Source organism: Schistocerca piceifrons, unplaced genomic scaffold (assembly GCF_021461385.2).
Source record: "Schistocerca piceifrons isolate TAMUIC-IGC-003096 unplaced genomic scaffold, iqSchPice1.1 HiC_scaffold_2281, whole genome shotgun sequence".
Lineage (NCBI taxonomy): Eukaryota > Metazoa > Arthropoda > Insecta > Orthoptera > Acrididae > Schistocerca > Schistocerca piceifrons.
In genome coordinates this window covers 272,817-295,582 of record NW_025728208.1, presented here as the reverse complement: position 1 = coordinate 295,582, position 22,766 = coordinate 272,817, and the positions used below count along the sequence as shown (strand labels likewise).

Below are 22,766 nucleotides of genomic sequence, written 5' to 3'. Positions count from 1 at the left end.
CTTTAATTCGACCCCTTGCGGATCCCAGACACTCAAACTGTACTCAAGAAGAGATCACACTAGCATCCTATATGTGATGTCCATCACAGCTGAGCCACACTGCAGTAAAATCCACCCAACAAACGAAAGATGATTATTCACCTTCCCTACCATGACCCTCACAAGTTTGTTCCATTTCATATCACATTGCAACGTTATGTCCAGATATTGAAACAATGTGACTTCTTCATTCATGACACTACTAATGCTGGATTCTGGCATTATGGATTTGTTTTTCCAACTCATCTGCAGTAACTTATATTTTTCTACATTTGGGGTTAGCTGTCATTTATCGCACCAACTGGGAACTTTGTCCAAGTCATCTTTTATCCTCCTAAATCACTCAACGATGACACCTTCCATACACCACAACATCATCAGCAAACAACCTCAGATTACTGTCCACTTTGTCCATCAGATCAGTTATGCACATAGAAAATATGAGTAATAGCGCTCCTATCACACATCCCTGGAACGATCCTAATGATACCCTAGTCACTGATGGACACTCACCGTCAGGATAATGTAGTGGGTTCTATTACTTCAGAAGTCTTTGAGCCACTCACATGTCTGGGAACCTATTCCATGTGCTTGTACCTTTCTTAAGAGTCTGCAGTGAGGCACTATGTCAAATGCTTCTCGGAAATCAAGAAATATGGAATCTGGGTTTGTGAATTTTGTGATGGCAAAGTTAGAGGAGCAATGCAATTGCGTTAAATTTTGCGTGAAACTCAAGAAAACCTTTACAGAGACACACCAAATGATGCAGGGAGCCTATAGCGATGAGTGCTTAAGCCATACTTGGTGTTACGTATTATTCACACGTTTTTAAAATGGCTTTACAAAAGTCAAAAATGATCCTTGTTCAGGACGCTCTTAGATGTCCCCTGATGACACTTGTGTCAGGAACGTCAACGAAATTGTGTGTGCCAGTCGAAGATTCACTGTCCGAGAGATTGTAGAAGAATGTAACATTTCAATTGGGTCATGTTATGAAATGACACAGCATCTTGGAATGCATTGTGTTGCCGCCAAGTTCATTCCACGGCTCATGAGTCAAGACCAAAAAAACTTTTTGGATCTCACAAATGAGAATGAGATGTTCCTTGCGGGAATAGTATGACCCCTGCAGACTTCTTTTTATTTCCAAAGTTGAAAAGGATGAAGTTTTGCAATGGTAGATGAGATAAAAGAAAATTCGCAGACGGCAGTTTATGCAACCCAGCAAGAGGTGTGTCAAGACTGCTCCTGGAAGTGGAAATGATATTGGGAACAGTGTATCAATTGTGGAGGAGAGTATTTTGAAGGAGACAATCCATAGTAACTAAAAGATAAGCATAGAAAATTTTGTGGACTAAGTTCTGGAATTTTTTGAACAGACGTCGTATGACAAAAGGGCATGCTGAGTTGCCCATGAGCGATGCTTTGTACTGATTTGTGGACATAAACTTATTGGTCTCTATGAAACTGATTAGATTCAAACCCAGAATACGTTCATGAATTCTGCAGCAAACTGATGTTACGGGAATTGGTCTGTTATTTCGCGAGTCTGTTCTTTCGCCCTTTCCCTGTTGCTTCATAACCTGGGTTGTGAGTAACTGAATCCACTTTCCCTTCTTCCCTTTTTTCCCCTCTCTCCTCCCTGATGAAGGAACAAAGTTCCGAAAGCTAGGAATGTAAATTTTCAGTTCTGTTTTATGTGTATCTATCGGCTGTACTGAGCTGATGTAAGTACTGGCCAGCCCCTCTATCTCTTTGTTAGTATTTGTTTCACATCTTATATGAGATTTTCCATTAATCATTTATGTTTGTATAAGCATTTATTAAATTTAAAAACTTGGATTTCATATGTTAATACAAAAGATAATGTTTTGCATTGCAGGCATGAGGAACCTGTCAAAGATGAAGAATCAGCCAATGATTCTTGTTGGAGGATAACAATATGTATAACTTAAACTTGAGATTCTTGAAAAGAAAGCTAGTCAGTATTTCTTAACAGTACTGATTGACGAGCAAAGTCTTAGTGGACATTTGTATAAAATTGTCACAGGTGTTATTTACAAGAAGAGTAAATAGTTTCAATAGGAATGTGGTGAGACATTTAACAAATGTCATGACCACACATTAATAGGACCTTATAACACTACCATTTTGATATTAGTATGCTTTTACGTAAATAACAGAAACCCTGTCTCTATGTTGACACATATAACCCTCTTACTAAAATTTAGTTTAGTTTCCAAATAAAATACACTATGGAAGGATAGTCCTGTTTATAGGAAAAGATAATCAATAGAGTTATCATTCTTACAGGATTTACCGTGTGTTGCGTCTAATGGATAAGTAAATTGGACTATTCACTCCTTTTCCCAAGATCTTACCCAGTGGCTAGATAGAAACACAGTATGAATATATACTGAAGCTAGGACAACTCATTTCCAAGTTCATTTAGTGGTTTAAAACATGTACTTAATGGTCACCAACCTATCCTGGCAATGAAATAGTGAAGTACTGGAGAAGCAGAAATTTGAATTTTGCCTACTTTCTTGCTACTGTTTAGTTTGGCTTTTCAAATAAATTACACCACTTAAACAATTTTGGGCTACATCTTTATACATTATGTTTTTAAAAAAGAAAAAGCCCAGTAGATAACTTCAAGGAAGGTAAAAAAAATTAGCCGGGGTGGGGGGGACAACCTTTAGAAAAGCGCTTTCCATAATCAAGAAACTTAAATACTTAGACACTAAAGCACACACTTTTTAACTGAACATTTCACTTAAAGAAAACCTCTTTCTTGGTGGAATTTACTTTCAAAAGCTATTATTCTTTGAACTAATTCTGTATAGCCATCTAACAGGTTCTAGTAACTTGGCTTCACTCTGATTGAATTTTATGTAAGCAAACTATAACACTTTGCAATAGTTAAGAAAAAATTTTTAATATTTACACTAAAGCAATTTAAATGGTGCCTCTTTATATTAACTTGGCACTTCAGAAGTCTGTAAAACAGGACACTCGGATTAATCAAACACCAGGAAGGAACCCTATACAGATGTATGATTAGGATGAAATAACAGGGTGAGCCAGTTTCCGTAAAGTTCAAGAATGATTATTAAAACACAGTTTAAAGTAATGGTTCATGCTGTACAAAGGTAAAAATAGAAAAAAATCTTATCTGGTGGCTGTAGGCTTGGGTGTGGCGGACAGCTATGACGGCTACACTACCCACACTACGGCCTGCAAGTTTCTTGCTGTATGGGCTCAATTTCTCTTCTTGGCTTCATTCAGTTTTACATACAGTAGCTCAACAACTCGCAGCTATGCTGTAAGCTGTTTGCAGTCTTCAACCGAGGCATTTTTATGGAAATTTGCAGGCAAAGCTTCTGCTCCACAAAGGAGTTACATCAATCACTGCTGCCTACAAACTGTGTGACTTACTTCCCGCACTTGCTCAAGGTAGCATGCCAATTCGCCTTTCGCACCTTTTCACTCCCCGCAACCATTTTCGTTTCAAACAAAAGCACACTGGCTTTTACATAACACCTATTTCTTACATTGTTCCTAAGCATGACCATTTCTTAAATTGTCAAATTTACATCAACATGAACAATTTATACACACAAATATTTTTAAACACAAAATGTTATCAAAACATTATTTAGACCCTTGGTATCCTTTGTAGAGGACTTGGGCAGGTTTGTCCCATCCTAGTACACATTATTTTGTTACTTCCCTTCAGATATTCCATTTAGCTACATCTACAATAATTCCCAATGTTCTGCCTTTTGAGGTGTCCAGTGCGGGTTGCTCTCCACTTCCTGGGTGTATTGTATCGAGTTAGTTTTTTCAAATTTCCATGTGGGTTTATCAATGTATTTTGTAACTGATATTTCAGCACCAATGATAACTTTTGTGAGCCAATGTACACTCCTTGAAAAATGTTTCAGTACTACTATTGAGTGATTCAGTGGTAATTTGTTCTCATCAGTGGAAAAGATGGATGGGTCAGGTTTTGTATCAGTTTCCATCTGCCTGCACAAAACGTTTTAAATTCCTTGGCATCAAACTTAGATAATTTCTTGTGTGTTGATCCATTCGAACAATGGTTCTCTATTTTTGTCTCTATTTATGTGTCTCCGGGTTGTGTTTTGGAATTAAAATCTTAAACATATACGTGCTGTCTAGTTGCTGTGTGTAAGACTAGTGTCAGACACTTTCCGTTAGGTGATTTGTGGACTGATGTAATAACCAGGCCTTTGAGTTTTATCCTAATTACTTCTACATCACTAATTTTCTGACAGCTTAAGCCAGCATAATCCAAGAGCTGTTTCTTTTTTCATTTATTGTGGATGCACCTAACAATTGAGAGGAGTATTGATATTGCTTTATATTGCATAATCTTGCATGTAGCTGCTGAATTATCACCTAAATGCATTTCCTATAGAGCTATAATACTGATGGCATGCTCATCATCTAATTTGCTTTGGTAACTGCATTTGTCACTTGTTAATCCTACGTTAATTTGCATAATATGGACACCTTGCCTGATAATTTTTGACTGTAATCTCTGAGAAGTGCTGGACCATCTTTTGTGTAGAGTTTTTGCTGGCTGCTCCTGCAGTCACACTGGCTTGGTGCACCATCTCGGGGGTTGTCTACATGCCACACAACAGTCTTTTTGGTGTCCAGTGTGAATGATTCACTGGTAAATATCCTGTCCCATACACTTTTGTTTGTAGACAATACTTCTGTGTTAGCTGAAAATAGAAACCCCGAGCCAGGAAGCAGTAGTCTCAGTACCTCAGAGAATTAGTTTCAGGTAAAGTATATGGATCTAACATATCTAAAATGCACATGGTTTAGTTTGGAAACCACACAAACACCCAAATGTACACACCCGCACTAGCTGCAGGGGGGGGGGGGGGGGGGGGGAGGGCAGAGTGATTGGAGAAGACAGTACATGGTCTGAATGGGAAAAGATTGGTGTGTACAGAAGAGAAAAGGTAAAGTGATACAGTGGGAAACAAATTAGCAGAGGTTTAGGTCAGGTGGATGGCACTAGATGTGCTGGAGAGACAATTTCCACCTGTGTAGTTCAGAGAAACTTGCACTGGAAGGGAATATCCAAATGGTATGTCTAGTGAAGCAGTTGTTGAAGTGGTGTACAGCCTCTTGGCAACTGGAATAAGTCTGTGGTTTGCCACAGTTTGGTGCTAGACATTACTGTGAGTGAACAGTTGGTTACTTGTCATCCCTACATGGAAAATTGTATGGTAATTGCAGCATAGCTGATTTTTAACAGGTTGCTTTTGCACATGATCATGCCTTTTATATGGTGGGAGATGCCTGCAACTGGACTGCTGTAGGAGGTGGTGGGTGGATTTGTGGGACAGCTCTTGCACCTGGGTCACTCACAGGATTAGGGGCGGACAAGGATGTTCTCTAGATTGTGCAGGCAGTGGAACACTACTTTGCAGGAAGTGGGTAGTATCTTGAGTACAGTATACCCCATCTGAGATAGTCAAAGCCCCAGTGAAGAATGTGGTTGAGCTTTTCAAGGCCTGGGTGATTAGACGAGTGCTGACCATTGTCTGGTTAACAGGGTTACAGGTGTGAGATGAGGAGATGGCACGGGAGATCTATTTATGAATGAGACGGATAGGATACTGTGGCTCTGGTAGTGCTATTGCCATATTTAGACAACTCCTGCTTTCCACTGGGGATAGTGAGTCCACGTGCGACAAGGCTGTATGGAAGAGACTTTTTGACATGGAATGGGTGACAGCTGTCAAAGTGGAGGGAGGTACTGTTGGTGGTTGGTCCACTTGACATGTGTTTATGGATATCGACGTCTAGTGATATGGCGCATTGAGTTGAGAATAATCGGGTTAAGATGATTTGGGAGTAGGTATTTAGGTTATGGAAGAAGCAGTCTATACCATGAGTCCAGATCATGAAAATGTCTCAATTGCTCTGAATCAGACAAGGGGTTTTAGGTGTTGACTGGATAGGAAGGACTTCTGATGGCCGATAAAAAAGTTGGTATAGGATGGCACCATGCAAGTACCCATTGCAGTACTACAGATTTGTTTGTACAGGGATAATCGCTTAAAACCTGCACCACAAACATTGCAGAAATGGAAAGTGCTATTGATGTGTGGTTTTCACACGATGGATTGGTAGTTGGGGGCTTATGCTAGTAACCAACCAACAGATTGTAGTGATATTAGAAAGTGCATTTTTTGTGCAAACATACACTTTTTTAAATGAAACTATGCCTATTGGTATTAACTAAAAGTAGGGTAAATTAGTCTATCAGGGGTGTTTGTTGCAGGAGTCTAGTGTGAGCCATTCACGAGATATCATATTTTGAAAAGTTCCCACGCCAACACTTGTACATTAGCTGAGGTAGGACACACCAAAGTCTATACCATGAGTCCAGATCATGAAAATGTCTCAATTGCTCTGAATCAGACAACACTAGTTATGTGGATTGTGACCAGTAATGAGACAATTGACCATCACAGGTTGTGTTCAAAATGACCACTGGCAGCAACAGTATATGCTCCCATTCTGGTATGGAAAGACTGCTGCACACATACCAGTATTTCAGCAGGGACAATCCGACAGGCTGCAGTAATACATCATTGCATATCATCAGATGTAGTTGGTATGCCCTTGTAGACAGTATTTCAGCTTTCCCCATAGAAAAAAACTCTGCAGGCATGAAATTTGGCGAATGAGTCAACCGAGATACAGGTCCTCTGCATCCAATCTAATGATTTGTAAACAGTTTGTGAAGCCATGTTGTACTCAGTGCACTGTGGGTTGTACAGCCATCGTATTGGTACCACAAGTTGCTCCTAGTCTGCAGAGGAATCTCTTATAGCATCCGTGGAAGATGATTTGTTAGGAGGCTGTGATACTTGTGCACATTCAGTGTTCTTTCTAAGAAAAATGGGCCTATGAGCTGATGGTTCACTGCCCCACACCACACGTTTACACTCCAAGGATGCTGACATTCCACCTGCCACAGCCAAAGAGAATTGTTAACAGACCAATTGTGCTTATTTCAGCACTTTACCAGGCCACGATTGTTAAAATTTCCTTCACCACTAAACAAGATACATGATACATCTGGAGTATCCTGTCTTAATGCCCATGTATGGAAGTTAACACAATTCTCTTGATCAATTCCATGCAGCTCTTTATAGAAAGGGATAAACCTATGTCAATGGAGAATGCATAGGACACTTGCCAGATTAATGCCATTTCCACATGCGATTGTGCAAGAGGTAACATGTGGATCAACTACTTGTTTCATCTGTTATGTTGCTAAGATTTAGGCTATGACTTCCATATAACTGGTTGAAGAGGTTGATAAATGATTGCCGAGATGCTTGACATTTATTGGTATTTATTGCCGCATATACTGTACAAGAATGAACTGCATTCTTCGTACACTCTCCATACACCATGAGCATGTCACCTTTTTCTGCGTTGGTAAATCCCATCGTCCACTCACGACCTTCTGATTGGACTGTCACACACTTACTGACTTGCAAGTCACAATGAACTCGAGGAACACACACACAATCACACTGCAAGGAAACAACATCATACCTAGCAACTACCCACACACACAAACACACTGTAAGCAAACAACATCATACCTAGCAACTACCCACACACACAAACACACTGTAAGCAAACAACATCATACCTAGTAACTACCCAGATTGAGTGGCACAAACTAGTATTGGTGTGGAAACTTTTAAAAATACTGTATCTCATTGACAACTTGTACTAGAATCCTGCAACAAACCCCACTGACATTCTGATTTACCATATTTTTAGTTTGTTAATGTCAGTAAGCACAGTTTCATTTAAAAAGTGTACATCTGCACAAGAAAGGATTTTTACAAACTGATGATTGGGTAACAATAATGAGTCCCTGACTACCAATCCATTCTGTCAAAGCCGCAAATCAATAGCACTTCATACTTGTGGTGCGAGCTTTAGGCATTTCACCCTGTGACTTGGTCTTCAAAAGTGAAATAATTGTGGGTCAGGATGTGATTGGGTAAGGGGATTAGGAAAGAGGTGATGGGTTTGGTATCAGGAGGATGTTTGGAAAGTGAGGCCATGGGCATGGGGGATGTTGCATCCATAGTAACCAGCAAGGAGTCATGTGGTAGCAAAACAGGAACTGCAGAAAGGCGGTGAAGGAAGTGAGCATTGTCTTCACTGTAGGATGGGAGGTTACAGACAATGGTTTGCATGTGATGTTCAGTGGGAGGATTGTACCCAGCCACAGTTGGACAAGTGGAGAGACCTGTGTAGTTGGGTTTGTGTAGTTTGGCGAATAGGTAAAAAGGAAGGAGTGGTGTGAGGAGGGAGATTGATCCAGGAGTCAGGTTATGGGATGGACTTAAGGTCTTGGAGAGCTGCTGGAGTCTTGGAATTCTAGGATGTGATCATGATTGTAAGGTTTGTATGCAGAGGTGTTAGAAAGTTGGTGAAGACTCTCAGCCACATAGTCACTATGATTCATGAACACTGTGATGAAGCTTTTATCTGTGGGAAAGATGATAAGGCACGGATTAATTTACAGGGTATGGGTAGCTGTGTGTTACATAGGAGTGATGTTGGTCTCATTAGGGAGGATTTAGGAAAGGAAAGTAAGGCCGGGTTAGAAGTGACGAATTCCTGAAAGATAACCAAGAGATGACTGGCTGGAAGGGGAGGTTCAGGGTGGGAGGGAGGCTGGAACTGTTTCAAGCAAGGTTCTATGTGAGGTTTTTGTTGGCTGTTATTAGTGGGATGCATCATCATCATCATTTAAGACTGATTATGCCTTTCAGCGTTCAGTCTGGAGCATAGTCTTGATCTATTTCTACAGTTTTTATACCCCTTCCCTTCCAACACACACACATTAGCCACCAAGGAAGAGCCTACAGCTTTGATTCAACACCCCCCCCCCCCCCCTTCCAGTCATACCCTCATACCTCCCTAATGCACATTGAAGAAATTTCCACTGCAGAGATTAGGTAAGGAAAGAAGGTCCTTTACAAGTCCAGCACACTTGAATTTAGGTTTTGGGCTAAAGGTGAGGCCTTTAGAAAGTACCAAGACTTCTGCTGGGCTAAGAGTTGTGGCAGAAAGGTTGACAACAGTTTTACAGGATTGGTGTTTAGGATGTATACATCTCATGGAGGATGGAGGAATTTGTTGCGATTGTGGAAGATGGAGTATTGAACAAAGCATAGTTAGGGAGGTATGAGGGTATGACTGGGGGGGGGGGGGGGGGGGGGGTTTGAATCAAAGCTGTAGGCTCTTCCTTGGTGGCTAGTGTGTGTGTGTGTGTGTGTGTGTGTGTGTGTGTGTGTGTGTGTGTGTGTGTTGGAAGGGAAGGGGTATAAAAACTGTAGAAATAGATCAAGACTTCACGACAACTAGCAGGTTTAAATGGGTGGGTGTTGTAATAGATATGTGGAGGTGGAGGTGATGAGGCTTGCACAGGATAGATTAGTATTGAGAGCTGCAGCAAACCAATCTTCAGACTACCACAGCAACAACAAAAAGGTCATAAGATGGAAACAATTTTGCGTTGTACTATCTCCCTCTGTTTCCACTCCATGTAGTTTTCACTTGTGGTAATGTGGCGTGTGTACAGAGATTTATCGGGTGTTAGTATTTTTTATTGTACTGTATTAACAGGATTTATCAAGAGTGGTGATAACATCAATTTGTGACAATAAATCTTTGTCATGTGCAATCTATAATACTGTTGTTCCATTTGTAATAAACAATTTCTTTGATGCTGTTTTCCCAAATAAGCCTAAATTTTACTGTTATTCACATGGACAGAGGCAGAGTAAGACATGGGAGATAACTTCAGCTGATCTTCGAAGATCAGTTTCTTGAGACAGAGACAGTGTCATTATTGTTATTGTTATTGTTATTGTTATTATTATTATTATTATATTGAATTATTGTTAGTTAATACCCCCTTAAGGAGAGCAGTAAAGCACCATCAATTTTGAAGGCTTTTTTTCTGTCTCTTTCGTTTGTCTTTCAAAAACTTCTCATATATTCATTGTGATTCTTCTTCCTCTCTTCTGTACCGTTCTTCTCCATTTTCTTCTCTTTCAATATCTGCTGAAATTTCTGTTTTCCAGTTTTTTACTCTGTATTTTTTCCTGTCTGTGATGTCTTCTGTGGAGATGTTTAGTTTCTTGAGGTCCTCCATGGTTTCCTATACCCAGTTGGTTTTCCCTTTATTAGTCATAACGATATAAAAAATATTCTTGGTAAGTCTGTTTTTGTGCATAATTTGTATGTGTCTCTAGAACCTTGTCCTACTTTACCTGGTGTTGTTTTTAATCCTCTGTTTGTATTTGTACAGTTCTTTTGTCAATATGTTTATCCAGATCCCCTCTCTCTGAACTGGCCTGTAGATCTTTCCTTCTGTTTTTCCATCTCTTTGATTTTTGTTCTTCCCTTCATTGCTGTTGTTCTGAGGTGTACAAGGCCTGTGGTAACTACTGTACTACAGTGTCTTAATTTGGCATTGATGGAAAAACTTCTTTTGTTATAATTGTTCGATATAAGTCTGAATACCTTATGTAGTTTTGTGATTCTTTTTTCATTGGATGTTGAGTTCAGTCCCATTTTCTGTGTAATCTCTTCCAGGCACTGGAAACTTCCTTCATGTGATATCTTCCCATACTTTGTTACCAGTGGGTGTCTGTCCTTTACATTGTGTCAATGTACAAGTTTTTTTCATGTGAGATTTGTAGTCCCGTTTTGACTGAGATTTGATAAAGAGTTTGTAGAGCTTTTTTGTCTTCTTTTCTGTTATTTGCTCTACAACATGGCATACATGACCTCGGCACTTGTTTCACCACACATGCCACCTGGATTCTTCCGCCAGACACCAGTTTCTCAGAACTCCGCAGGTGGGAACTAGCACTACAACGTGTCCTTGGTTCTCACCACCCACCTCGCCTTAATTTACGTTAATTTCTCCTGTCTCAGCATTTCTTCACTGTAATTACTCTTTGCTTCACTTCGTTTTAGCTTTATACATCTTTCATTGTCTTTCCCGTCTATTTTCACTGCCCCCTCCCACAGCTGTTGCATACAATACACTTAGCTTCTCACTCTTATTAACTCATGTACAGTTTTAGTAGTAATATCTGTCTTGCATATTACCCTGTCTTCCACCTTTAAGCTCACAGGTTTCTGAATCTTGCCCAATGCAGTCCCCAACAATTAGTCTTTCCTTATCATCCTGTACGGTAAGTCACCCATGACCCACGGTTCTGGGTAACTTTCCCAAAATCTACCCCTTTTCTTAGACCTCTCCAGTCCTTTTCCTTCACCCTTCTTGCTTCCCCTGCAACCCTTCAGCCTGAAGAAGGAGTCACTGGCTCCAAACGCTTGCCTATCACAACAGTCTTTTATGTGTGTGTTCTGCCACTGCTTGGTGAGTAGATTTTTTATCTATCCAATTAAATAATTTTATAAAGAGTATCTGTGTGTGATGTTTTTATTGGTATACAACTTGTTACAAACAAAACTTATTTTTACCATTTAATATGTTTCCAGATATTTACCAGTGGTAAAGATGAAATTGGGTTGGTTGTGCTTGGTTCTGACAAGACACAGAATCCACTTGATTACCCAAATGTGAGTGTGGAATTCCTCTTGCACTGCCTACATGGCAGATGATATCCTTTGTGGAGAAATCATGGCAGATGATATCCTTTGCGGCGAAATCTTTACATGAAAGTGAAATAAAAACAGATTGGATAGATGGTGTTTTTGTTGGCATGCAAGTCTTGAAAGATGAGCTAGAGTAAGTATTTAAAGGTGTCTGTTTCATGACATTCCTGGAACATGTTCCAGAATGTGTGTTACACAAATCACAGTGACATAGTTGTGACTTTATAAACTTGAATCAATATGTTTTTGTAATGAAAAAGAAACAGAAGGCACAATACCTGCAGAAATAGGATTTTTTTTTGTGTGATTTTACTGTATGAATGTTTTCTACAGTTTTTCAACTCAATAATTAAGGAGGTATTGATACAAGGCTTTGCCAAAAATCCATCTGTCACCTACAATTCCAGCCCTGTCACTGACATTCCCTACCCCACAATATGACTGGGCCACCATGAAAGCAGCCACATCATTGTCAAATTCACTGAAACTACTGCATAACAATTTGCTTGAGTATGGCTGCTGTTGTGGTCTTCAGTTTGGTTTAAGCACTGCGTCAATACCTTCTCTTCATAGCACTCGGAGGTCGCGATCTGCGACTGTTTTTACAAATGGCAAGAGAACTTTTCCTCTAGTTGCTTGTTTTTCAGTGAAAGATGCAAATATTTTAGAATGTAGTGCCTTATGTATATCTGTTAGAATAGCCACAAGGTCTGAAAGTTATTTTCAAATGATTGAGCTCTTCTACAGAGTATTGAAATTCACAGATTCTTCCAACCTGGTCCACCAATGTCTTACATACTCCTCTTCCTCCATGGATTGTTTCCAGCATTTGGAGATGAAACATTAGGCAGCAAAACATGCCTTATAACCAAAATCTAATGAACATATAATTAAATTAACCAAAGATGTAATGTTGCACTCTCAGGTAAGACTGATCTTGAATGCAAAGCCAAAGTGGAAATTAAATGTACGCTGCAACATTCATCTCACTTTTTGTTATTGAAATTATTCACAGTGCCATAGGGAGAACTGAGTTTATGTGTTTTATAGAGTCAGATACACGCTGTGGCACAGGGTGCTGTCCGTTATTCTCTTGATTATGATGTCCAGGAATGGTAGTCTTCCTTCTTCTTTGGTCTCCATAGTGAATTTGATTTTGTGGCGTGTGGAGTTCAGATGTACAAAGAAGTCAAGAAGTTTGTCTCTTCCATGAGGCCAGATGACAAGTGTGTTATCCACATAACAGAAGAAGAAGAAGAAGAAGAAGATGGATTTCCATTTGGATGACATCAGCGCCTCTTCCTCGAAGTGCACCGTAAACGTATTCACAATCTCTGGTCAGAGTTGGCTGCCTATTGTGACTCCATCTGTTTGCGGGAGGGGGATGTGCCACGAGTCAGTGAAGTGGGAAAGTTGACCAAGTAATATGCGTGACGTGTCATACCTCGACCGATATTGAGAACAGAATTAAAATTCAGAGGCATTACTTTTCAGCACTCCCATGCATATTCTGTATGCAAGAAAAAGCTTATGGAGCAGGTTTCTCATTCAGAAATTCTATTTCAGTGTTGGTTCTTTACACGAAGTCCGTGTTAAGCATAATGGAAGAAGGAGAAATGTTTATCAGCATTCCAGATTTGGCAGTGGCAGGCTCATGGTCTGCTGAGGCTCTGGTTTATTGTTTCATTATATTGCCGCTTGCATTGCTCAGAATCTCATTTTGTGCGAACATAGAATTGGTAGGTTCAGGACGGCCATGCTAAATGCCTTGCAGGGCCTCAGTAGTGCCACCAAACTAGCACCTGAGAGGGCAGACAAGTGTTCACTCATGCGTACGTGATCCTGCAGTGAAGTTGTGTACATTTAGTCAGGAAGTGGGCTTGTATACAGTGAGACAAGTATCCACACAGACAATGTGATGGCATCTGGAGCAGCGCAGACTGTCAAGCCCTTAATGCAGCTCTAGAGAGAGGTGAACTGACAGCGGTGCAACTGACAACAATGCCAGACACAGGAATGGCACTGTGTCATCATATCAGATGAGTCTCGGTTCTGCAACATCGTCACAATTGATGTACTTGTGTGTGGAGGCTCTGATGTCAACAGACCTGGCCAGATTGTACCTGTCATTCTCATGCGGGTCCAGCATGTGATGTGATGGTATGGGGTGCAACTGGATACATGTCACAACCTCTGGTTCACATAGCCAGTAATTTGGACAGCAGCCATTGCATTTGTGTTTTGTTAAGGCCTATCGCTGTGCCCTATTCTCAAGGGCTCCGTGATGTTATCTTTTAACAAGATAATGCAAGACTACACATCACCTGAGCTGTACTGAGCTACCTCGATACAGAGAGTGTTCCACTGTTGCCGTATCCAGAATTTTCTTCAAATCTGTCACCTGTGTAGAACGTCTGTTCACTGGATGCCAAGAGATGGCTATGCCACCAGTCGCCAGCCACTACAGTTGATGAACTCTGACATATGACATACAGTTGAGTAGCATGAAATGATGTACCCATGGCTGTAATCCAACCTCGATTTGATATCCAGTGTGATGAGAGCTGTTCTGCTGTTCCAGTTTCAATACTGAAATTCATATATTATTTTTATGCTATCCTAACCAGATTGGACTGTGGTGTCATACAGCATAAAATATCTTACAACATGTTGAATCAGTGATGAGAAGTGTAGAACAGCCAGCAGGGGAAAGATGTTGGCAATGAGACAGCTTTTATGTAGAACAGCAGTACAGTGTTTCACAGTGCATAATGCTTCCGCAGATTGAGAACAAAATGTGTGGTTTGCTTTCATCCATTTTTACAAACATAGCTTTGAAAAATAATGTTGACATTACTGTGCATTCACTCTGAGGCATATTGCACTCTGAGAATGTTCATCGAATTTAGTTACTTTGTATTATATTTCAGTAACAGTGACATAATAGCAAATTGGACTGTATGAGTTTTTATGGATTTTTTTTCCAGAGACACCCTACCATTTCTTCAGATTTATTTAATTTGGGTATAAATCCTTTCCAACATATATGCTGTACACAAAATGTTGAACATAAAATGTAGCTATCTGCTGATTTAACATCTTGCTGAGTATACCAGTACAATGTTTTGTTGTAACAAATAGTTCAATGTATTTTACACACTTATAAACTTATTTATACAGTTATAGTAATTTATACCATTACATTAATGTTGTACCTTAATGTTCTGGAAGACGATATTATAAGGAGCCTCATACTTTTCCTGGATGATAGAGTTGTCTATAATGAATTATTGCCTGAAAAAAATCTGCACAAATTTGAGTCAGATCATAACATTTCAAATTGGTCCAAAGATAGGCAACTGAGTTTAAGTTTTCAGAAATGTAAATTGGAGCACATCACAAAACAAATAAAAGACAGTATTGTATGACTACATTATCAAATAATCACAGTTTTAATTGGTCAACTCATACAAATATCTGGATGAAATGAAATGGTGACATAGACTCACTTGTAGGCAAAGCAGAATGCAGACTTCAATTCATTGGTAAGATACTGGAAAATGTAATCAGTCTATAGAGGACATTGCTTACAAAATACTTGTGTGGCCCATTCTAGAATATTGCTTAAGTATGACCCATAACAAATAAGGCTAATGGCAGACATTGAATGTATACAAAATAGTGTAGCATGATTGATCATAGATTTATTTGATGCATGGGAGAGCATCAAGAAGCTACTAAAAATTGGAAATGCCAGACAAGTGAAGATAGACGCCAAATATATGACAAAACCCAACTTATGAAATTTCAGGAACCTGTATTAAGTGAGGTATTTAGGGATTATACAATAACCGCATATGTATCACTCCTATAGGGACCATGAAGGCAAGATTAATTACAGGATGCACAGAACCATTTAAAGAATCATTCTTCCCACAATCCACATGAGCATTGAATGGGGAAAAACCATAATGTGTGGTACAACAATTTACTTTGTCGTAGAACCCACAGTGGTTTATACAGTGTGCATGGAGACATGGAATCAGTTGACAGTAGCTGGGTAATGGTTCATATTGATTCCCATTTCCCTGTTGCAGTAGGTGATCTCATGCCTCTAATTATTTTTTCATTGCTATCTTAACTTGCATTCTTCAATTCAGTTTATTAACCCTTCTTATCTCTTTGTATTAGGGCAAATGTACAGTTAACTTTTAAGGAATTTGTATTTTCAATTTATCAACTGGAGTTTTGTTTTATATGCAGCAGCAATGTTACAAATTATTTGTTTCAGTTTCTTTAGAATAATTTGCTGTTTCACAGGTGCCTTGAAGAAAATAAAAGATCTCGAAAGTGTCTTAATGACAACCGATGGCCTCATGTTGACAAGACAGCTGGTTGCCTTGCAGAGGGCAGGGCTTGATGGTCTGAACATCAGCTTAGACACCCTGCAGTCCCAATGCTACAACCAGATCACGATGAGGAAAGGCTGGGAGCGTGTCATGGCTGGCATAGATCTAGCCTTGCAACTTGAATACGACCCTGTGAAGGTATTACTAGTGCAGCTGTCATCGCATGCAGACTTTCATAAGCAAACGATATAAATCTGTTGTTAAAAATATCAGTACAAGAATCACCATTTTAAAGCAGTACGCCCTCACCCTCGCCCCCATCCCCGCTCCCACCCTCACCCCTGTCTCCACACTGCAGCTGTAAGTGAAGGAAGGTATATTAAGACAGAAGAAGTAAATTTTAGCTGACGATGCTAACAGTTTCATAGTTTATACAACATAAAAAAGTATGCCTTGCAAGTTTACCAATTAAATATCTTATATTTTCCTCCCAAGAGAGTCTTATGAGACTCAAGATCTTTACAGTTTCTCTTTTTTTCTTTTGTGTCTTTAGTTTAAAATAAGTTTCCTCTATTGTGGTGTTGTTTTGAAAAAAATACTCGATTGTTTGGAAAAATTATTCTTAATTCTGTAGTCACACTTTTGTTGTGTCTAAGTACTACTGGTTTCAGTAGCAAGTACCAGCATCAGTTCATCTTATTATCAAAATTTTCTTTGCAGAATAAAAGCTGACCACTGTGGCCAAGCGGTTCTAGGCACTTCAGTCCGGAACCGTGCTGCTGCTACGGTCGCGGGTTCGAATCCTGCCTTAGGCGGGGATGTCCTTAGGTTAGTTAGGTTTAAGTAGTTCTAAGTCTGGGGGACTGATGACCTCAGACGTTAAGTCCCATACTGCTTAGAGCCATTTGAACCATTTTGCAAAATAAAAAGCTTCTGTACAACTGCAAACTAGACATACCATTTTCAGGGTGCAGTTCACATCTATTGAAAGCACAACAGTTACCTTTACTTTTAGTAGATAAGACACCTACTGGGGTAAGTGACTTGATGACTGCACACAAGAAGTTGTCATTTATTCCATATGTAGCTACCATGCAGACTCATATTTTGTATTAGTTTGTCCTTACTCTTCCAAAAGGTTAAACCTTGTCTCTGCAGCCACAGCTTCCTCTCTTCAGCAGTTGTCTTCATCTCCATGTGTGAAGAAAATCCCATTCATTGATCATATTGTTTAAGTAGGATGTTCTCAGTCATCCCCTTGTTTTCTTACCTACGATCTTGCCTTCAGAAATGTGTTTTAAAAGATTATCGTCTCCAGTTAAGTGTCCAGTGTATTTTGCTTTGCCCTGGCGCATAACTTTCAGTGGTTCTTTCTTCTCTCCTATTTCCTTTAATTTTTCTGTCAATGCAGCTAGTTCTTGTACTTCTCCTCCAGAACCACATTTCAGCAGGTTTGAGGTGAGCTTCCTTTGGCTTTTCTAATGTACAGATTTTGCATCTGTGTGTCAGAACACTCCACACAAAGGTCTTTACAAATATTTTCTTAATGTGGAAGCTGATATGTTTATTCAGTTGCAGCTTCTTCTTATTTTGGAAGGAACTCTTCACCTGTGCTTTTCTTTTCTTGAATGCCTTGAAATATTGATTGTTTTCTTGCAAAATGCTACTGAGATAGTGAATTTCAGTTCCTTTCTTGAGTTGCTCATTGCCTGTTCTTGTGTCAGTCCTACCTCCACCTCCTTTCTTGTCTGTAGCCATAACTTTTGTCTTCTTTGTATTCATTTTTAGCTTTAGTTTTACCACTTCTTGATTTAAGGCCTGAAACATTTTATTTAGTTCCTACTCTGATTTACTATTGCGATGTCGTCAATCTGCAGTGTATATGCATGCAATTAAGTTTCCATATCGACATCATGCTCCAAAAACCACTTAACTGTGTGTGGCAGGGGGTACGTCTCATGCCACCAACTGATCCCCTCTGCCTTGTTCCACTTGTGAACAGTGCTTGGGAAGAGTGACTGTCAGTACGCTTCTGTATTATCTCGAACTTCTCAAATTTTCTTCTCGTGATCATTTCGTGAATTGTATATGAGAGAAAGTATTATGTTGTCAGACTCTTCTCGGAAACTACTCTCTCGAAATTTGGGTAGTAAATCTTTCCGTGATGCACAACTGCTCTCTTATAGCATCTACCACTGGAGTTGCTGAGCATATCTGTAATGATGTCACAGCGACTAAATGATCCTGTGACAAAACACTCCGCACTTCATTGGATCTTCTTTCTCTCTTCTGTCAGTCCTACTGGGTAAGGACACAGAGGTAATTTACATTCACTTAAGATTCTTCCTGTGAATCTTAGTCTGGCATCTGCTTTTCTATTGCTGTTTTATGTGGTCGTTCCACTTTAAGTTTGCTCTGGATAGTTACTTCTAGATATTTTATGGTAGATTCTGTTTCCAGCAATTTGTCATTAATAGTGTAGTTGTACAGTATTGGCAGTATTGGATTTCTTTTCCTGTGTGTGTGTGTGTGTGTGTGTGTGTGTGTGTGTGTGTGTGTGTGTGATATGTTACATTTATTTATGTGCAGGGTCAACTGCCAGAGCCTGCATCATTCACCAATCCTCTGCAGGTCATTGTGCAAATTGATACTGTCTTCTGTTGTTGCTACTTTCTGATGGACAAGTGTAGTACCTGTGAACAATATTAAGGAACCTCTGACACTTTCTACTGGATCATTTATATACATTGTAAATGTAATGGTCCTATCGCATTTCCTTGGAGTGTTCCAGAAATTACCTTTTGATTCTTGTCATCTTTTCTTTGTTGTTGTTATTACTTCCTTGATGAACATATTAAGGAAGTAAGGTGATAGAAGGCACCCGTCTCTCACTGCCCTTCTGGTTTTCCTTCTTTCATATCCGGTTCAGTACTCTGACTTTTGTATATACTCAAAATTAATCATCTGTCCTTCCACTTTGGACATTATTTTAAGGAATGATGATATAATGGTAATCTGTTTATTAAACAATATTTTAAAGATACACTATGCTTTCTGATCATATAGTGGCTTGATGATGGAATTTGATACTGAAATTAGTAATCATTAGACAAAATAAAAGTGAAGCTATAATAAAAGAAAGTAATATTTTGGATCATGTCAGTTGTTGTTCCAAACAACAGCACGTCAGGAATAGGTTCAAATGGCTCTGAGCACTATGCGACTTAACTTCTGAGGTCATCAGTCCCCTAGAACTTAGAACTAATTAAACCTAACTAACCTAAGGACATCACACACATCCATGCCCGAGGCAGGATTCGAACCTGCGAACGTAGCGGTCATTCGGTTCCAGACTGTAGCGCCTAGAACCGCACGGCCACTCCGGCTGTCCAGGAATAGGTACTAAATTATTTGTCCGCTGATGACCTCACAGCTTAGAACACTAAAACACAAATGTTAATTGTTTGTTATGTGCAAAAGTTTCATGACAGGATGTTGTGTCACCATACTTGGAAGACAATTATAGCCAAAGACAGAAATTTAAAAGAAACTGGCTCATTTGAGCTGCGGAGACCTAGTCGAGGATTCTCAGTAGATAATTGTTAGCACAGTAGAATTTACAAAGAGACAATGTCAGTTCGTGTGAGGGAAGGTTGATTGGTAAGTACCTATCAGCTTTCTCATAAAACTCACAATTTGAAGAATACACATCATGGAAAAGGTAGAAGTCCAACAGTGTCAAATATAGACAATAATATCGATCATCCAACAGTTTTGCAAAATCCCCAGTTGTACTTACTTTACTTACTTACTTACTAACTTACTCAGATTTGCTGTGTACCATACAAGGAACTGGTTTCCACTAGTTCACTCAATCAGCTGCCACGTTCTCACCTTCCTCCAAGTTTGTGTCCATGCATTGAAGATTCATTGCAAAAGTTCCAAGTGTTAAAAGGTCTTCCTGTACATCTGTATCTGTCCATTGATTTCCACAACAGTGTTGATTTTGGGATTCTTCCACCTTACATGCGTAGAACAAAACCTGCAATCTTCAGTCTTCTTTCAACAATAATTTTGTGCAGGCTGTCTAGACGTCGTATTCTCAACACTTCATCGTTTGTAACTTGGTTGGGTTAACATCTTCAGAATTCGTCTATAGCATTGTTGGTGAAAAATATGGAGACTGTGTGCTGATTTTACTGACGTTTTCCAAGTCTCACACATATAAACGATAAAGGAGTACAGTCAAAGCTTTGTTGACATATTACAGACCTAATTGCCATATGGACTGATTTTCCAGTTCTGCTGGTGATTTCTGCATCTGTGACCTCATTATTACATATAAAGCTACCGAGATATGGAAATCTGTCAACATCTTGTAGTATCTTCTATTGCACTGTAATCGGGGAAGAGACGAGTAATTTCCACTTACTTCGCACATTCTGTTTGCCTTATCTCTATTAATTTTCAGCCCTACACAATAGGGCATTTAATGAGAAAGCAGATAAAAATTAACTTGATGCCTTCCAAGGAGACGGTCTCTACTAAGTCTCTACTCCTTCAAGTCTGACTATGTAAGTGTAGACCAGACATGGTTTAAATTCAGAGAAATAGTATCGACATCAATTATGAGATATATACCAAATAAATTGAAAGGATACCAAATAAATTAAAAGGGTGGTGCACAAAATATGTCAAAACTCAGCTGCAGAAGCAATGAAAAAAAGCATGTCAAAATTTAAAAGAATGCAAAATCTCCAAGATTAGCGATGTTTTACTGAAGCTCGAAACTTAGGGTGGGTTTCAGTGCAAGATGTGTTTAATAGTTCCCATAGTGAAACTTCGTTTTGAAATCTGGAAGAAAATCCAAAGAGGTTCTGGTTGCATGTGTAGTACACCAATGGCAAGACACAACCAATACCTTCACTGCGCAATAGCTGTGGTAATGTTACTGATGACAGTGCTACTAAAGCAGGGTTACTAAACACGGATTTCTGAAATTTCTTCACCAAAGACAACAAAGTAAATATTGCAGTATTCAAATCAAGAGCAACTGCAACTGTGAGTAACTTAGTAGTAGCTCTCCTCAGTGTAATAAAGCAGTTATGTTTCTTTCAGAGAATGCTGATACAATAGCTCCATTAGAAATCATATATAGCCACTCATTTGATAAAGATCCATACCTAGAGACTGAAAAGTTGCTCAGGTCACACCAATGCTCAAGAAAGAAAAGAGGAGTAATCTACTAAATAACAGACTCATATCACTAATGTTGATTTGCATTAGGATTTTGGAACATATATTGTGTTTGAATATTATGAATTATCTCAAAGATAATGATTCATTGATAAATAGCCAAGATAGATTCAGAAATATCGACCTTTTAAAACACAGCTAGCTCTTTAGTCACACAAAGTAATAAGTGCTGTCGACTGGGGATCTCAAATTGATTCCATATTTGCAGATTTCCAGAGGACTTTTTGAAACAGTTCCTCACAAGCATTTTCTAATCATATGTTGTATTGTCTCAGTTGTGCAACTGGATGTGTGGTTTCCTGTCAGAAAGGTCACAGTTCATAGTAATTGATGGAAAATCGTCAAGTAAAACAGAAGTGATATCTGACATTCCTCAAGGAAGTGTTATAGACCACCTGCTGTTGCCGATCTACATTAAGAATTTAAGAGAGAATCGGAGCAGTCCTCTTAGATGATGCTATCATTTACAGTCTTGCAAATCATTTACTGTCTTGTAAAGTGATCAGATGATCAAAATGAACTGCAAAATGATTTAGGCTACCTATCCATATGATCCAAAAAGTGGTAACTGACCTTAAATAATAAAAATTGTTATGTCATCCGCATGAGTAGTAAAAGGCATCTACTAAATTTTGGTTACATGATAATTCACGCAGATCTAAAGGCTGTGAAGTCTACTGAATACTTAGGAATTACATTTACAAATAAGTTAAATTGGAATGCTCACATAGATAATGCGGTGGGAAAGCAAACAAAAGACTGTGATTTAATAGTAAAACATTTAGAAGATTAGGATTACTAAAGAGACTATCTACAACTATACTTGTTTGTCCTCTTTTGGAGTATTCTGCATGGTGTGGGATCCTTACCAGGTAGGACTGACAGAGGACATCATTTAAAAGTTCAAAGAAGGGCAGCTCATTTTGTATTATTGGGAAACAGGAAAGTGCATGCCACAGATATCGCATGTGAATGGGGGTGGCAGTCATTAAAGCAAAAGCATTTTGCTGGAGCAGGTTCTTAAAATTTCAATCATCAACATTCTCCTCCGAATGTGAAAATATTTTGTTAGAGCCCTCTTACATAGGAAGAAATGATCATTGTAATAAAATAAGAGAAATCAGAGCTTGTACGGAAATATTGAAGTGTTTGTTTTTCCTCAAATGCTGTAGGGGAGTGGAATGGTAGATAAATAGGTTGAGGGTGGTTCTCTGAACCCTCTGCCAGCATTTAATTGTGAATTACCGACTAGTCATGCAGATATAGATAATGTAGATAGGCTTTCAATATTATGCACTGATTCTCTAAATTTATACATTGCTCAAATACTTTCGTGGCGCTTTAAAATAACACTTTACCAGTCTTCTTAATATGTATTTAGATAACCAGGTT

The 22,766-nt window shown here is 39.1% G+C and overlaps 2 pseudogenes; both read left to right on the top strand.

The window, feature by feature from the left end:
* The window catches only part of LOC124742264, a 47,764-nt pseudogene extending 45,787 nt beyond the window's left edge, over positions 1-1,977 (top strand).
* A 13,828-nt stretch (positions 1,978-15,805) lies between these two features.
* The window catches only part of LOC124742263, a 59,067-nt pseudogene continuing 52,106 nt past the window's right edge, over positions 15,806-22,766 (top strand).